Raw genomic sequence first — 17,207 nt, 5'->3', positions numbered from 1 at the left:
GGGCCGCTGTTGTTCCCACCAGCGTGACGTGTAGCGCCGAGATGATTGACTGGACTGGCCCGCTCAGCCTAGTTTGTCTGGCTCGCAAGAATATTCTTCTGCAAAGGAGAAGAGGAATTAAACACCTGTGGAATTGAGTGTCAATCCACCTTCCCCACTCCCGTTGTCTTCCCACAGATCACTCTTGATGTCCCCTCCTTAGTCTCACCTGATGGTTTGGAAGGATGAGCTCTCCATCCTGCGTCGACTGCAGGGGCGCGTTGATGACCAGTTATTTCGCTGACGTAGAGGAATTGGTGAGTTCTCTAAAGTCCAATTGTTCATAAGAGTTCAAATGTCTGATCTTCACTCTGTCCGATTCCTTGCAGGTTGCCGATTAATCCACTCGAAGATTTCCAAATGGCAATTGGTAAGATTCAGGTAAGTCTATTGTGGTTTTCCCCTTAGGGGCCGGGGTACGGCGATGAAGCAGAGTTGACTGCGCCGACCCGAGATGAGGTGAGTACCTCCCGTGGTAAATCAGGTAAGTCCTTGGGGGTAGCTTGTATAGCCTTAGAGAGTCCCCTTTCTCACCTTGCTGTCTTTGTCTCCTTAGGTGTCGGAGGGCGGCCGCGAGATGGAGAGAGCGAGATGGAATGCTGAAGTACCGCCAAGCAGGTGAGTTCAGCGTGGCGCCGTAAGAATGCAAAGCAATGCTTCAAAGACTTCTGTCTTTCAGTTCCGTGGTGAAATGGATCAGGATTCAGGTAAGGATTAAAGTTAAAACTCCTGTTCTAACCTTTATCCTTCTTTTCTTCTTGTTTCAGGAGTCCCAGGACTGAAGCGGGCGTTGCTGAAGACTGGAGCTGCTGTAAACACGGTGAGCGTTACGCTGCAGCAAGCAGAATAACGCGAAGCACGTGTGGCTGTCCGGGCGTGGTTTAAATAGCCTTGGAAGAAGATCCAGGTAAGTATTCTTCCACAGCCCCACCCAAGTAACACAATAGTTCCTTCAGTAAAATAGTCCCTCCTAAGCCTCATTTGGCTTGAGTCTTCATGCAGCATTGTCTGTCTCAGGTGAGTATGCAGCATGGTCTGCTTCAGGTAAGTTATCAATAATGAGCCTGGCGCCCATGGCACCAGGACTGACTTTATCTTTATGAGCCTGGCGCCATAGGCGCCAGGACTGCACCCAAAAAGCCACTAACTGGGGCTTTTGGGCATGCTCCAAGTGGCATGATGCCTGCTTCTGGGGCTGCTGGGCCTGGTCTGGTCTTCCGGGGGCAGGCATCATGACAGCACTCCCCCTCAAGGCCCCTCCTAAAGTCGTTCTCCCCCTTGGCCGTGGTTTGTATGGAAATTCCCGATGGAACCTCTTCACTAAACGAGGTGCATGCACGTGGTCACTAGGTTCCCAAGACCTTTCCTGCGGACCATAACCTTTCCAGTCAATTAGGTAAAAGAGTTTTGATCTCACTCTTTTTGAGTCCAAAATATTCTTGACTTCGAACTCGGGCTCCCCGTCTATGAGGATAGGTTCAGCTGGAGTGGTTAGCCTAGTTCCTGGTTGCACTGGCTTCAAAAGAGACACGTGGAAGACGGGATGGATTCGCATATGAGCAGGTAGGTCCAACTTGACGGCCACTGGGTTAATAATTGCCTTGACAGAAAAAGGTCCCAAATACCTGGGGTTAAAGGTCCGAGTCCCCTTGAGTGGTAAGTGCTTAGTGGCTAACCATACTTGGTCCCCTATTTGGTATTGAGGAGCTTCACTTCTGTGCTGATCCGCATACTTTTTGTATTTTTCCTTAGCCTTTTGCAAATGGATGGTTGCTTCTTGAAAGGCTTGTGTAATAACAGTGTGGAGATGGTCCACTGCGGGCATCTCTAAATGCTGGGGTGAGTCCAAATCCGAGGTTTGAGGATGGTGCCCATAAATGGTAAAAAAAGGACTTTGTCCAGTTCCTGAGTGTACGGAATTATTGTACGCATACTCTGCGATCAACAGAATGTCTTTCCAATTCCCCTCAGACTGATGTAGCATACAACGGAGGTACTGTTCAAGAGTCTGGTTGGTCCTCTCCGTTTGACCGTCGGTCTGAGCGTGGTGACTGGTCGAAAGCTTAACATCAATTTGTGCCAGTTGGCAGCATTTCCTCCAAAAATGTGAAATGAATTGACTGCCCCGATCTGAAATTAACACTGAAGGAAAGCCATGCAGGCGGACAACATTTTCAAGGAATTCCTTGGCCAGGATTGAAGCTGAAGGTATCCCTTTTAAAGGAATGAAGTGGGCCATTTTATAAAAAAGATCTACAATAACTAGAATGGTATTGTAACCTTGGTACGGGGGTAAATCCGTGATAAAGTCTAATGACAAGGTATGCCAAGGGCTAGGTGGTATGTCTAATGGTTGCAATAATCCAGCAGGTTTTTTCTTTTGCCCTTTATTTTGTGCGCAAATGCCACAAGACATGACAAATGACTTGACATCCTTTTGCCAGGTGGGCCACCAAAATTGCTTCCTAATTTTAGCTTCGGTTTTTGCAATACCCGGATGCCCTTCTATTAAGGTGTCATGGTAATGGGAAATGACAAGTTCCTGTAGTTCTTTTTGCTGTAAAAATAGCCGGCCTTGGTAATAAGGTAAATCACCGATGACAGAGTACTCTGGACCTTTCTTTGCCCAGTCCTGTAGGGCAACGGAATCAAAGAGTTGGTGGATCTTGTTTTGAATGTCCTCCAGTGTCTGTATGGATGTCAGGCCAAGGATTCTCTGTTCCGGAATTATTGGTACGGGTTCTAAAGTTATTTCTGCTTCTCCCATTCCAATCCAGGACAAGGCGTCTGCTTTACCATTCTTACAACCTGGTCGATAGGTTATTACAAAATCAAACTCGACGAAGAACACTGCCCAACGGAGTTGGCGCGAAGATTGGGCTTTGGCTGTCTTTAGGTATTGTAAGTTGCGGTGATCAGTGATGACCGTGATGGTATGTCTGGCACCCAGTAGATAGTGCTGCCAAGCCTTGAAGGCGGACTTGATGGCCAGCAGCTCCTTGTCGGTTATGGCATAGATTAATTCGGGGGCTGAAAATTTTCTTGACCAAAACGCCACTGGGTGAAGCTGGTTAGTTTCGGGATCCTTTTGGGAAAGGACTGCTCCCATGGCTGAACTGGATGCATCTATTTCCACTATGTAGGGAAGCTCGGGGCGCGGGTGTCTTAATATGGGAGCAGATGTGAATTTAGCTTTTAACTCTTGGAAGGCGTTCTCGGCTTCCTCTGTCCACACAAAGCGTTTGTTTTTTCGCAATAGCGTTGTAATGGGATGTACAATGTGCGAGAAGTCCGGGATAAACCTGCGGTAGAAATTGGCAAAGCCAAGCATGCTTTGAACTCCTTTGATTGAACTTGGCGAAGGCCAATTAAGAATGGCATCCACTTTTCGTGTATCCATCCGGATTCCTCTCGGGGTCAGAATAAATCCAAGGAATTCCACTTCCGTAGTGTGGAAGATGCACTTTTCCAGTTTAGCATATAATTTATGCTGGCGTAACTTCTCTAGGACTGCTCGGACGTGTTTTACATGCTCAGATTCTGATAAAGAGTATACTAAGATGTCGTCGATGTAAACGACCACACAAACGTCGATAAGCTCTCGGAGGACATCGTTCATGAAGAACTGGAAGGCTGCTGGTGCATTGCATAGTCCGAAGGGCATCACCTGGTACTCAAATAGTCCGTACTTGGTGCGATAAGCAGTCTTCCATTCGTCACCCTCTTTGACACGTACCAGATGATATGCCCCCCGAAGGTCTAGTTTCGTGAATATATACAAGCGTCCTTCACCTGGTCTAGTAGTTCTGGGATCAAAGGCAGTGGGTATCGATTCTTGATGGTTATCTGATTCAGTGCGTGGTAGTCTATACATGTTCTAAGGTCGCCTTCCTTTTTCGGTACGAAGAACAAAGCTGAAGATGCAGGGGACTTGGATGTGCGAATGAAGCCATTAGCAAGGTACTGGTCTAGGTACTGGCGCAAATGGAGATTTTCGGGTTCCGTAAGGGCATAGATTCTGCTGCAAGGTGGGTGTGCTCCAGGTACAAGATCTATTTGACAATCATACGATCTGTGAGGTGGTAAGGTGTTTGCCTGTTCCTTTTGGAAGACATCCTGAAAGTCTTGGTATTCAACAGGTAATTGTATGACTACTGGAATTACTGGGGCCAGGACTGAGTTTTGAGTTTTCCTTGGGTAGCAGGTGTGAGCACATTCTGGGAAGGTTAGTCTCTTCTCTCGCCAATCAATACAGGGATTATGTTTTTCCAACCAAGGTATCCCCAGTATCAGCTGAAACTATGGGGCCTTGATTAAGTCAAACATCATAGCCTCTCGATGCCCATCTTGACTCAGCAATGTCATCTCTGCAGTGGAATGAGTTACGGGTCCAGAGGCAATTTCCGTTCCATCTACAGTGGTGACAACATCGGCCGTGGTCTTGCGGGTGAGAGATAGATTCATCCTGGTAGCCAATTCCCAGTACAAGTAATTTCCTATGGCTCCACTGTCTACGTACGCCTTTACCGCGTGCATGCGTGATGGCTGCTCTGGATCTACAAGGACCATGGGTATGGTGAAATGCCAGGTCAGAGTATCCTTCTTTAAGCTCGGCAAGCGGACCTCTACGCTTGCTGGGCGTGGTCGTTTCCCGAGTCAGATTTCACATGGTTTTCGTCTGCTGCTCCTATAACTTTCTTGGGTGGTTTTACAGGGCAGTTCCGAAGAAAATGACCAGTAGTTCCGCAATATAAACATAATTGCAGTTGCCGTCTTCTATCTCTTTCCTTCTGGGTTAAGGGTCCTTTAACCCCCCCGATTTGCATAGGTTCTGAGACATCTACTCCCTTGGTGGGTTTTAACCAACACCCTGTTCTCAAACTTGGTTCGGTCAGCCTTCCTGGTTTGAAGTCTGTGATCGAGCTGGACCACTAGATCTATATATTCAGCACAGTCTTGAGGCGGGTTCACGATTTGGGCCAAAACATCTTTGAGTTCTCCCCGAAGTCCTCGATGGAATAATGTGATTCGCTTGGCTTCAGGCCATTCGGTTTCCACTACTAATCTATTGAAAGTTGCAATGTAAGATAAAAGATCCTGGTTACCTTGACGCAGGGATAAAAGTTCGTTGTCCAAAGCCTGTCCTCGGGAGTGTCGGGCGAATAGTCTTTCCATGCTTGTTCGAAAACCCTGGAAATCTCGAAGAATCGGGTCATCCTGGTCAACTAGTGGAATGGACCAATCCGCCGCACTGCCGCTGAGATATGACAGTACAAAGGCTACCTTGGCCTGATCGTTTGGGAAAGCTCCAGGTCTACATAAAAAGTGCAAGCGGCATTTTTTTTTTTTTTTTTTATTTCAAACCGTTGTTTAATTAGTTCGATCAACAAACTTTTACAACTTTTTATAAAAATATTTTCTATGTTGCACAATTTAACACATAATCTATTACAAAATTTCATTTCAATTACATTATTCATTTCTTATACGGCATTTGCTTTGCCTAATAAAGACAATTTTATATAAATAGAATTTTGAAACTCATGCTATATAATTATTGATACATTCTAATGTAGTCTTATCTCATCTACATCATTTCCTTTTGCTAAACCAACAGACTTTGCGAAGAGACATTAACAACAATGCTTCATTTCATGTCTTCAAGATAATAATAAAAATGCATCACCATATTGAATCTGACTAAGAGACATCTTTGTAGACTTAGGCATATATGTCAGTAGAGTGAATTTGCCACGCACTGTAATGCGGAATTCTCACAGCTAGTCTATATACTTTATCTGGTCAGCAGATTTGCAGCTGCGATATAAATAGCATCAACAAGTTTATTACACAATTTTCTTATTGAACATCCTCACCAATTCACTGTTTATTACCAGTAAAAATCTACACAAGGCTATTATGAGGCTCGTTCGAGTCCCCCACATACAGGCTAACCATATCCATTCCCTAGTCGCCTCAGTTAGTGAACAATCACTTGCAATTGTTAGGGCACGTATTGACTCAAAATGAGCGCAAAATATTACTAGATGTTTAAGGGTTTCTTGAGTTGCACTATCTTTACAAAACCTACACCCTAATCCCGCCTGTACCTTCCAATGCTGGCTCCAGCCACTAATTCTTTCTAGGGTCAGGGATTGGTTCATTTTGAAGCGTAAGTAAACTTCCCTAGCTTTATTACAAGGAAACTGGATTACATAAGGTTTATGCGGTCGTCTTGAGGAGCAGAAGCGTGCTGCTTCCTTGTAGCCCTTGAGATCTGCCATCGCAGAAACCGTTTTACACCAATCATTTTCTATGATACGATGTTTGACAAGGTTAGACCTGAATTCCAAATCTGCTGGTGTAAGTGCAATCTCATCCAATAGTTGAAGCATTTGTGCATGATAAGTCGTCAAAGATGATCGTTCCGGTGCAATCATTAGTTGCCCCAAATCTTCATATAGGCAGTTGGCGGGTGGATATAACATTCTGGCAAAGTTAGCCAACATGCGCCAGTTACGGCGTGCAGATAGTGAAGTGAGACCCAATTCCTGCCGTAACACAGTATTTGGTGTTGCTTTGGCTAACCTCAGGGCCCCCTTCCACATACAGCCTTGTAGTTGATCAAGGTAAGTACTTATATTTATAAGGCACATGTCCAAAGCAAAAAGAATAACTGACTCTACTTTTAAGATGTAAAATTCTATAAGTGGCAACAATGAAAATTTACAGAACTTCAGGTATACTAGTCGCATTTGCGTAGCGAGCGGTGCAGCCTTTTTCTGTAGAACCTCTCTCCACATCGCCATCGAGTTGGAATCAGTTATGGTATATCCGAGATAACGAATTTGAGTAACTGTGGTTAGAGGAAAGTTATCAAGACTCCACTTTCGTGTGATATTACCCTTTTTGAGATTCCTGAACACTACTATGTTAGATTTTTCAACATTGCATTTTAGATTATGTGTCAAGCAATAGGACGCAAATAGATCTAATTTGATTTGCATACCTTTGGGCGTTCGATCAAATAATACAATGTCATCTGCAAAGGCTAACCAATGGATCTTCAAATGGCCAAGCCTTGCTGGATAGGAGATATAGGTATTCCAAATCTCATTGATACCACATAGGTAAAGATTGAAAAGCGTGGCTGCTAAATTACAACCCTGCTTGACACCTATGCCGATGTTTATTGGGTGAGTTGTTGCTCCTTCATTGTTTACCCTTACTAAGTAAGCTGTATTTGTATGGAGCTTTGATATTAATTGTATAATATAAAGAGGTATCTTCATCTCAACCATTTTTTTCCACAGCAGTGCTCGTATAACTGAGTCAAAAGCAGAAGTAAGATCGATCGAGGCCATATACAAGGGACCTGAGTCCCTAATTTTATGCTTGGCTAAAAGTTGCGCCATAATTGACGCATTTAGAGGTGTACCCATCCTTGAGCGGAAGCCAATTTAAAACTTGGATAAGATCTTGAGCTCGCCAATAACCGCTTGTAGTTCACCTAGGAGCAAAATGGCAAATACCTTTGCAGCTGTATCGATGAGCGCTATCGGTCGAAAATTACTTGGATCAGACCTTAATCCTTTTTTGTAAATGGGGACAATGATCGAATTTAGCCAAGACGGTGGAGTAAATGTAGTTGTCAGCATGTTGTCAAACAGTTTCTTCAGTATACCGGCCCACATAGTGGGGTATCGTTTAAATACACAAGATGGAATCCCATCCGGGCCAGCTGCCTTTGAATATTTAAGGGCAGATAAAGTGGCTTCAATAGTAGGAATCTCCCATAATGGGAAGGAAGCAGGAGCCAAATGGGTCCATTTGAATTCCAGATTTTCAAATGTTACTGGGAGAGCAAATTTTTTTTCAAAATAAGTTCTCCATGTGTGTGCTGAAATCGATGATGACTGGTCGGAGGTGAGTACAGAGGTTCCTGCCCTAAGTAAGCCCCAAGTAGACCTTCTGTCCCTGTGACAAAGTGTGTTGAACATGTTTTGATTCAGCTGGTTTTGAATGAAGTGCCTGTGATCCCTACATTGGTTCCGATAGGTATTTAATATCCTTTTTTTTTCTATGCAGTAGCTCGCCCAATTTGGAGCCATTTTAAGAATCTGCCTCAGGGCCGCTCTCTTTGCTCTTTTAGCTTCCACAATAAAGTCGGAATAATGCGGGGGAGAGCCAAAAACAGTGCTCGTTGCCTTGGCACGCAAGGATTGAATTATCTCGGTTGTTATGTTAAATAGCACATCAAGCTCTCGGTTTGACGTGGGGAGATGAGAGGTAGATCTTTGATATAGTTGGAATCGTGCGTAGATCATGTCATTGACCTTATCGCAGAGGATAATAGTCCAACGAAGCGATAGGCCAGGCCGATCTCCTACTAGAAACCCTTGTTGATTATCAATGGGTAGTTTCGCAGCATGTAGTTGAAGGTTCAAATGAATCATATAATGGTCGCTGAGCCCAGGATCGTATATTGTTGTATTGCTAGAAACGGACTGCAGTCCGCGCGAAAGGGCAAAATAATCAATACAAGTCGATCTCTCACCTCTTCTCCAGGTATTGCACCCATCATTGGTGCTAAACGGGAGGATATCAAGCTCCCAGGATTCCAAGTAATCCAACCATAATTTACCTCTATGCCCAGGCTGGTGCATACCTCCACAATTTGCAGAGCCTGAATTAGTTATTGTGCAATAGGCATTGAAGTCCCCTCCTAATATAATATTACAATTGGGATGGAGTGTCAATATTTCATCAAATAGCGTGTCCAACTCTTGAAAAACACCCGTTAGGGAGATCATTGTGGGATTGTGATATAGAGATACCAGGAGGAGAGGCGTGGGATCTACTTCCTTAAGTACAATCAAAGCAGCCAACATTGCCTTAGCTTTGAAGACATTCAATAACAGTATATTTAATGAAGTATTTATGCATATCGCCAAACCCCCATACGGTCGACCACTAGACCCGCGTTGAGCGTTTGCTTGCAAAACAGTGTAACCAGATATCAGGAGTTCATGTGTGCACATGGTTTCTCGGCATAACATAATATCACATTCCATTTCACCGTGCAAATTTCTAAACCATGATGACAAATTGCTAAAGCCGCAAGAATTCCAGGATACAATCGATAAAGGAGCATGCTATCTAATTAGGAATATTGTTCATGGCAGAGTTGCGAGTATTTTGCAAAGCAACCAGCCATGACCAATCCTTACTGGAGTTAGATAGCGTTACTAATTGAGCAATCACCTCAGAGCTTATCCCACTCTGCAATTCACCAGGGACCAGTTTAGGAGGTTGATCAGGAGGGGGTGCCAGGGGTGTTTCATTGAAGGATACGGCATCATCGATTGAGTCAAACGGATACGGCATTAGGCCAATAAACCGTAACTCCTCAGTATATTGCAAGAGGAGGTTAGTTATGATGGCAGATTGCACCTTGCACACCATACGATTGTTTTGGATAGGTGGTAATGTTATCCATTCTATGTCGTGTGTGGTCAGTGTGCGAAGACCAGGTATCCGATTGAAAGCTTGCATCAAAGCAGATCGATTTAATCGCTTTATGCCATTTTTAAATGATATAATTTCCCATCCTATAATGGTAGTAGATAACTTTGAAGGTTCCCCTGGTGATTCATGATCCCCCCCAAGTGATTTGAAGGTGCCCCCTGTCGATTTTGATTCTTATCTATGCCCTTTGCCTTGCAAGCAGGTGAAACTTTCTTGTCAATCTCTCGACTTGGGCCTGGCCGAGGTGCCAAAGGGGATTCATGATTTGCTGAAACCAACACATCTGGAGTTGTAGTGTGTACGTCCTTCTCGCTATTACATGGCAGAGGTCCAGCACGCCTGCCTATTTGGGTGATTTTATTGTCTATTGGTTTAAAGAAGTTAGGTAAGTGCGTTTGAGATGAAGAGTGACCACAGTCTTCATTCATAGGATGCTTCATTTGGTTGTACTGTTTTTTTTGGTTTTTATTGGAGAGTAGTTCCCCAGGTTCCCCATTATTTGAATGCAATTGCAGTACTGTAGCATTTGTCTGTGCTGCAGGAGCACTAGAGTTCCCTATCTCTAATTTAGTTTTTTCATTACCATTTACAGGTGGGATCAAGTCCTGTTGCAATGATTTGGAGACTTTTTCCCGAGCGGCTTTTCTTTTCAAGGCACGGAAAAATAGCCTTTTTTCCTTCCTTGATATGAAGGATCGCTCTTCAGGTTTTGAGGGGCTTTTAGCAGTCGGAACTTGCGTGATGGGATTGTAGACGGAATGCTTGTGGGCACACTAACCATTTGAGTGTCTAACTTAAATAAATTGGTTAGTGCCGAAGGACTATCAGGATAAAGTAAATGGGCATCCTCCTTGGCGGACACAGGTGGACCCACTCTTTCCTCCCCTAAATTGGGTTGGAGAAAGAAAAAAAGCTGGTCCAACTTTTCAGCATGTAAAGCTACTTTACTACATAGTTGGCCGTATGTGAGGATCTGGCATGTATCAGAGGGTCTAGGGGCCATCAATGTTTGAGCAAAGGATTGAGGAAATGCATACGTGATAGGAGGGGGATTCATATCATTAGATTCGTTAGCAGGTAGGTGTGAAAAATCTGTTTGGGTGGTTACTGAGGTCCCAGTAAGAAGTCCCTTTAGCAATGGTTTAGGCCCATCAGGAACCAGTCGAAGGGTATCTGCAAATATAAAGCCCTCAAGTTTGGTAATTTTTAATAAAATTTCTGTGAGAGCTGTTTTACAATCTCTTAGTTCGTAGTGGGTGTATTCATGACCACGGTCTAATAAATTGAGTATCCTTGTGAGGACCGGGTAAGATGCCTCAAGAGATTGTATATCCCCTGTAGGTTCCAGGATTTCAAAACCCAGGGGATGCTCCGATGTCTTTTTTACAGGTGAATAAGGGGGATCTGTGTCCAGGTGATTGGTTGCACAAGGCTGCCTGTTAGAAGAAGATAAACGGGTCGGGGAGGATGGCCACGAGCTGGAGACAGGCATCTTGGTGGATTGAAGTGTATTATCAAGCCGAGGGGGAGAAATCTTCAAATCCTCCATTTGTAATTCCTCTTTACAGTGCATATGGACGTCAGCTCTTTTTGAGCTTATAAGTGTGACAGGAGTCGAAGGACCCACTGATAACCTCACCCGTTTCTCTAAAGCAGCAAGTACCACAGGCGCTAGTATAGAATTATCAGAAGGGGAGGACGGGGTGTCTTCATTAGGGTGCTCAGACTCCAGGGCAGCAGTATCCATGCGCATACTAAGAAAGCTTTTTCAAGATGATTTAGGTGACAACTTTCCAGGGTGCAATTTGCACTCAGCGGTGGATGATCCATTTTTAGGTGGTGCTTGTGCCTGGGATCGAGCATAACCAAAAGCCACCTCATGTTTTATTAGGTCTTGGTCAGTGATTGGCCCCCAATGAGGTACTAGAGTAGAGCTCGCAGTCTCCCCACAAGCGCCTGAATTTTCCATAACTTTAGGAAAAGAAATTTTTTTATTTTTTCTACTTAATTTAGGTATTTTTTTGGACGAAAATTTCAAGGGGTGCCCACTTCGCAAGCTTGCAACCATTTGTCACAACCTTCAATATCAAAAGCAATTAATGAAGTATTAAGATACTTACTTGCCCCGCACACCCCGCCTCACTGCCTAACAGCCCAACAGTCCACTTGGAGCCCACTTCGATGCGCGCGCGCGATGCGCGTGCGCGAGGGCTAAATAGGACGTCGGCGTCAGCAGGGGGCCGAGCAGCAGAGGCGGGGGCGGAGCAAGCGTATGAGTGACTGTGAAGGAATAGAAAAGGGGCCAAGTTAGGCACTGGAAAAGAAACAAGCAAGTAGATACAATTGGAGGACTCCAATGAGGTGCCGCGGCAGTTCTTATTAAGAAACTTTGAGTTAGTTCACTGAATAACCAAGTTCATTACTTGTTGTTGTTCCCAGTACGATGTTTCGCCTTCTAGGGACTTCCTCTCGCGCACGGCGCTGTGGAAAACGAGAATAAGTCCAATATAAGTCTGGTGCCTTCAGATGGCAAACTTCCTTCACAAATTTCCGGGCAGCCCAACAGTCCACTTGGAGCCCACTTCCATGCGCGCGCGCGATGCGCGTGCGCGAGGGCTAAATAGGACGTCGGCGTCAGCAGGGGGCCGAGCAGCAGAGGCGGGGGCGGAGCAAGCGTATGAGTGATTGTTGTTGTTCCCAGTACGATGTTTTGCCTTCTAGGGACTTCCTCTCGCGCACGGCGCTGTGGAAAACGAGAATAAGTCCAATATAAGTCTGGTGCCTTCAGATGGCAAACTTCCTTCACAAATTTCCGGGCAGCCCAACAGTCCACTTGGAGCCCACTTCGATGTGCAAGCGGCATTGATTCATGAATGTTGCAAACCCTTTTGGGTCTCCGGCAAAGCGTTCAGGCGGAGCCAAAGGAACGGCTCCAGGTAAATTTATCTGCACCGGGTTACTCGATGGTACAGGAACTGGACTTGCCCCAAGTCCTGGTAGAGGTGTTTGTCCAGCCTGGCTCTGTAATAGTTGTCTGGCCAACTCATCAGTTTGTTCTTTTGACACTATCAGTTCCCTCCTGAGGGCATTGGTTTCTTGGCGGGCAGAATGCACTTCGGCCCTTAATTCCCCTAATAATTGGGCCAACTGATCAGTTTCCGAGGTCTCCATGACGCCCAGGTGGGTATTTATGGGTAGGCTTCGCATTCTGTTACGCTCACCTGGTTCCCACGGGGGCGTCGACCGGAACTGGGCCGCTGTTGTTCCCACCAGCGTGACGTGTAGCGCCGAGATGACTGACTGGACTGGCCCGCTCAGCCTAGTTTGTCTGGCTCGCAAGAATATTCTTCTGCAAAGGAGAAGAGGAATTAACCACCCGTGGAATTGAGTATCAACCCACCTTCCCCACTCCCGTTATCTTCCCACAGATCACTCTTGATGTCCCCTCCTTAGTCTCACCTGATGGTTTGGAAGGATGAGCTCTCCATCCTGCGTCGACTGCAGGGGCGCGTTGATGACCAGTTACTTCACTGGCGTAGAGGAATTGGTGAGTTCCAGTATTGACCCTAAAGTCCAATTGTTCATAAGAGTTCAAATGTCTGATCTTCACTCTGTCCGATTCCTTGCAGGTTGCCGATTAATCCACTCGAAGATTTCCAAATGGCAATTGGTAAGATTCAGGTAAGTCTATTGTGGTTTTCCCCTTAGGGGCCGGGGTACGGCGATGAAGCAGAGTTGACTGTGCCGACCCGAGATGAGGTGAGTACCTCCCGTGGTAAATCAGGTAAGTCCTTGGGGGTAGCTTGTATAGCCTTAGAGAGTCCCCTTGCTCAACTTGCTGTCTTTGTCTCCTTAGGTGTCGGAGGGCGGCCGCGAGATGGAGAGAGCGAGATGGAATGCTGAAGTACCGCCAAGCAGGTGAGTTCAGCGCGGCGCCGTAGGAATGCGAAGCAATGCTTCAAAGACTTCTGTCTTTCAGTTCCGTGGCGAAATGGATCAGGATTCAGGAAAGGATTAAAGTTAAAACTCCTGTTCTAACCTTTATCCTTCTTTTCTTCTTGTTTCAGGAGTCCCAGGACTGAAGCGGGTGTGGCTGAAGGCTGGAGCTGCTGAAAACACGGTGAGCGTTATGCTGCAGCAAGCAGAATAACGCGAAGCACGTATGGCTGTCCGGGCGTGGTTTAAATAGCCTTGGAAGAAGATCCAGGTAAGTATTCTTCCACAGCCCCACCCAAGTAACAAAATAGTTCCTTCAGTAAAATAGTCCCTCCTAAGCCTCATTTGGCTTGAGTCTTCATGCAGCATTGTCTGCCTCAGGTGAGTATGCAGCATGGTCTGCTTCAGGTAAGTTATCAATAATGAGCCTGGCACCCATGGCGCCAGGACTGACTTTATCTTTATGAGCCTGGCGCCATAGGCGCCAGGACTGCACCCAAACAGCCCCTAACTGGGGCTTTTGGGCATGCTCCAAGTGGCATGATGCCTGCTTCCGGGGCTGCTGGGCCTGGTCTGGTCTTCCGGGGGCAGGCATCATGACACAATCGACAAGGCCTTGAAATGTGCCCCTCTATATGGCTGCAATTGATTACACAAAGGCATTTGACAGTGTCAATCAGAATTTGTTATGGTGCAAGCTGAGGGATTGGCAGATACCTGGGCCCTTGTTATCAATTCTGGTGCATGTGCACGATCATACCCTTCATCAAGTACGGTTGAATGAGCAGGGTGCCCTGACAGAGAGCTTTCAGTCAAGTAGGGGGCTCCACCAGGGCTGCGTATTGGCTCCCTGCTTATTCAATCTTTACTTGTCAGATGGGGGAGAATTCCTGTCCAAATTGTAATTCCTACCCCTGAGAATCTCTTCTATGTTCATCCCGTATTTAACCTATGTGGACGACGTAATTCTGAAGGGCCGGACCCAATTGGGCCTCCAGAAGCAATTAAACGCTGTCATGGAATATTCTGCATTGAACAAACTGTGTTTTAATGGGATAAAAACACAATGAGAATAGACTCACAAGTAACAGGAAAAGCAAAATGGAATATGACTGGTGCATGGGAGACCAGCGTTTAATTCCAACTGAAACCCTAATTTAATGGGCTTCCAAATGGATACAGCCGACAATGCAGGAATTCTCATGGCATGTCTAATGTCAAAAGCGACTCAAGCTGCTGCCCAGATTAAGAAGAATTTGGCACAATAGTGTAGGTTTTCTATTTGTCCTTGTACACTGATATCTTTTTTATGGGATGAAGGTGGTACCTGGCTTACTAAATGGTGCTGAGATCAATCATGATCTAAGGTCTTTAGCCTGCGTTAAAGTAGAGTCCCGGGTGTGGAAATGTGCCTTGGGCCTTTCTGAGTACGTTCCAATCATTGCTCTCAGATTTCAGTTGGGTTTATCATCGCTGGGCTATTTCTTTGACCACAGAATCCTTTCACTGTATAGAAAGCTACTTGTTCCATTGAATGGCTCTTTATACGAAGATCTATCAGATGTACTGTTACGGACATCATCGAGGGCTTTGGCCAATTTCAAGAAAAGGGCAGACCAAGTGCTAAATAGAATAGAATCGACTACCAGTGACCTTATTCATTATCCACATGTGGTAAACAAGATCTTGTTTAGGCATGACTGGATATTCACTATAGCAACAATGAGGTCGTACAAACTGTATAAGAGTCTATCATTTCTGGATAAACCTTTGGGTAAAATTCCAAGTCCTTGAAAATGTTTTCAAATTGTTATTGGGCGGGGCAATTTTTAAGATATAGGCTGCACTTGATCCATACCGGTGAAATCCTTTATATCAGATCATTGGATCTGGAAATTAGTAAAGGCTGTGCATTATCTGGAAATATGGAGGTTATCCAGAATAGAGAACATATACTTTTGACTTGCCCGGCTCTGGCAGTGGTTAGAACCACCGACCTGGGGCGATTTATACACAATCTTGCATTGTTGGAGGTAGAGCATCTTATTTGAAGAATTTTGAGTGGTGAGGAGGTTACTGTCACTATTGCTGTAATGAAGGTTTTGAAAGAAACTGGTTTGATTTATTTATTTGTTTATATAGCGTTAAAGCCCGCGGGCATCAGAACGCTTACATGTAGACTGGACAACAGAAAAGGAGACAGGACTAGGCGAGAGAAGGCCTAAGTTAACTCAAATTGAGTCGTTATGTTACCGGGATTTACTTAAAGAGTAAGGTTTTCAGTTTTTTCCTGAAGGTGAGGTAGTTAGGCTCAAGTTTTAATGAGGTGGGTAAGTCATTCCATTTTTCGATGGCTAATGTCGGGAAGGCCTTGCCAAGGCCGTGTTGTTTTTTAGTTATAATGGTTTGTAGTTTGCCTGTGTTTGATGATCTGAGGCTCCTGGGCGGCTCGTACCATTTAAACTGTTTCTTGAGGTAGGCCGGGGCTGCGCCATATAGGCAGCGATGTACCATGGTGAGAGACTTGAAGGAGATTCTCTCCTCCATAGCCAACCAATGGAGGGTTTTCCTTTCTCCGGAGATGTGTTCTCTCCATGATTTTCCAGTGATCGTTCTGATGGCGTTGTTTTGGATGGTTTGGCATCTTTTCAAGCACTTGCTATTGGCTCCCAAGAGTAGGGAGTTTCCGTAGTCCAATCTAGACAATATAGTGGCCCTAGCGATGATGGTGCTGTTCTTTTGGTCTAGCAATGGCCTGATCTTTTTAAGGAGAATCTGATGATACTGACAGTTTTTTTTAAGGTAGCTTGTATGTGCTTCAGCGCCAAGAGAGGCTTGAAGATACACACCTAGGGTCTTTACTTTTGCTGATATTGGAATCTGGATGTTTTTGATGGTAAATGAGTTAAAGGCAGGGCTCAATTTTTTTCTGGCCTGTGTAGATCCGAATATCATGAGCTCAGTCTTAGAGCCATTTAAACACATCCAGTTTTCTTTCATCCAGTGTTCGATGGTGTTGTATAGGAGAGAAAGTTTATCATTGTCTATTTGGTAGTTCCCACTGAGTTCGAATACCAGTTGGGTATCGTCAGCTGAGATGGTAAAGTTGATTTGAAGTCTTTTTCCTTTTCCTACTTTTTTCCTTTTTTTATATTATCGTGATGATTCTTAACAAGAATTTGCTATGTTCATAAATTGCTTTTAAGAATGTGTTACAGGACATATGAATCGAATGTGATTCTTTTCATTTTTTAGTAAATGAGTTGCTTTATTTTTTCATGTTTTTTCTCTGTTTTGTGTAAGGTTGAGTATGTACAACCAAAATCACAATAACAAAAAAAGAAAAAAGAAAGAATATGAGCCAAAACCATAGAAAAACCCAGGTGAAAGAGATGTACTCCACTGACACAGTTGAAACAAACAAAGAAGGCAATGGGGGAGAGGCAGGGATAAACCTAGTTTTAGACATATTATTATTATTTTTTTTAATTTGAAACTGTTGTTTTTAGTTTGATCAACAAACTCTTACAACTGTTACATTCTGTTACGCTCACCTGGTTCCCACAGGGGTGTCAATCGGACCGGAACAGCTGCGGTCTCCACCAACGTGATGCGTAGTGAAGAGATGACAGTCTGGACTGGCCCGTCTAATCTTGTCTGCTGGACTCGTAGAAGTATTCTCCTGCAAGTGGAGAAAGGGATTT

At 44.8% G+C, this 17,207-nt stretch overlaps 1 protein-coding gene across 1 annotated transcript in view; it reads right to left on the bottom strand.

The window, feature by feature from the left end:
- Nucleotides 1–17,207, bottom strand: part of MCMDC2 (minichromosome maintenance domain containing 2) — a 2,206,017-nt gene that overhangs the window by 325,572 nt on the left and 1,863,238 nt on the right. The gene's annotated exons all lie outside the window — the stretch shown is intronic.

This window comes from Ambystoma mexicanum, chromosome 5q, assembly GCF_040938575.1.
Source record: "Ambystoma mexicanum isolate Mex_15411 chromosome 5q, UKY_AmexF1_1, whole genome shotgun sequence".
Taxonomy (NCBI): domain Eukaryota; kingdom Metazoa; phylum Chordata; class Amphibia; order Caudata; family Ambystomatidae; genus Ambystoma; species Ambystoma mexicanum.
This window is presented reverse-complemented; position numbering and strand designations above follow the sequence as displayed.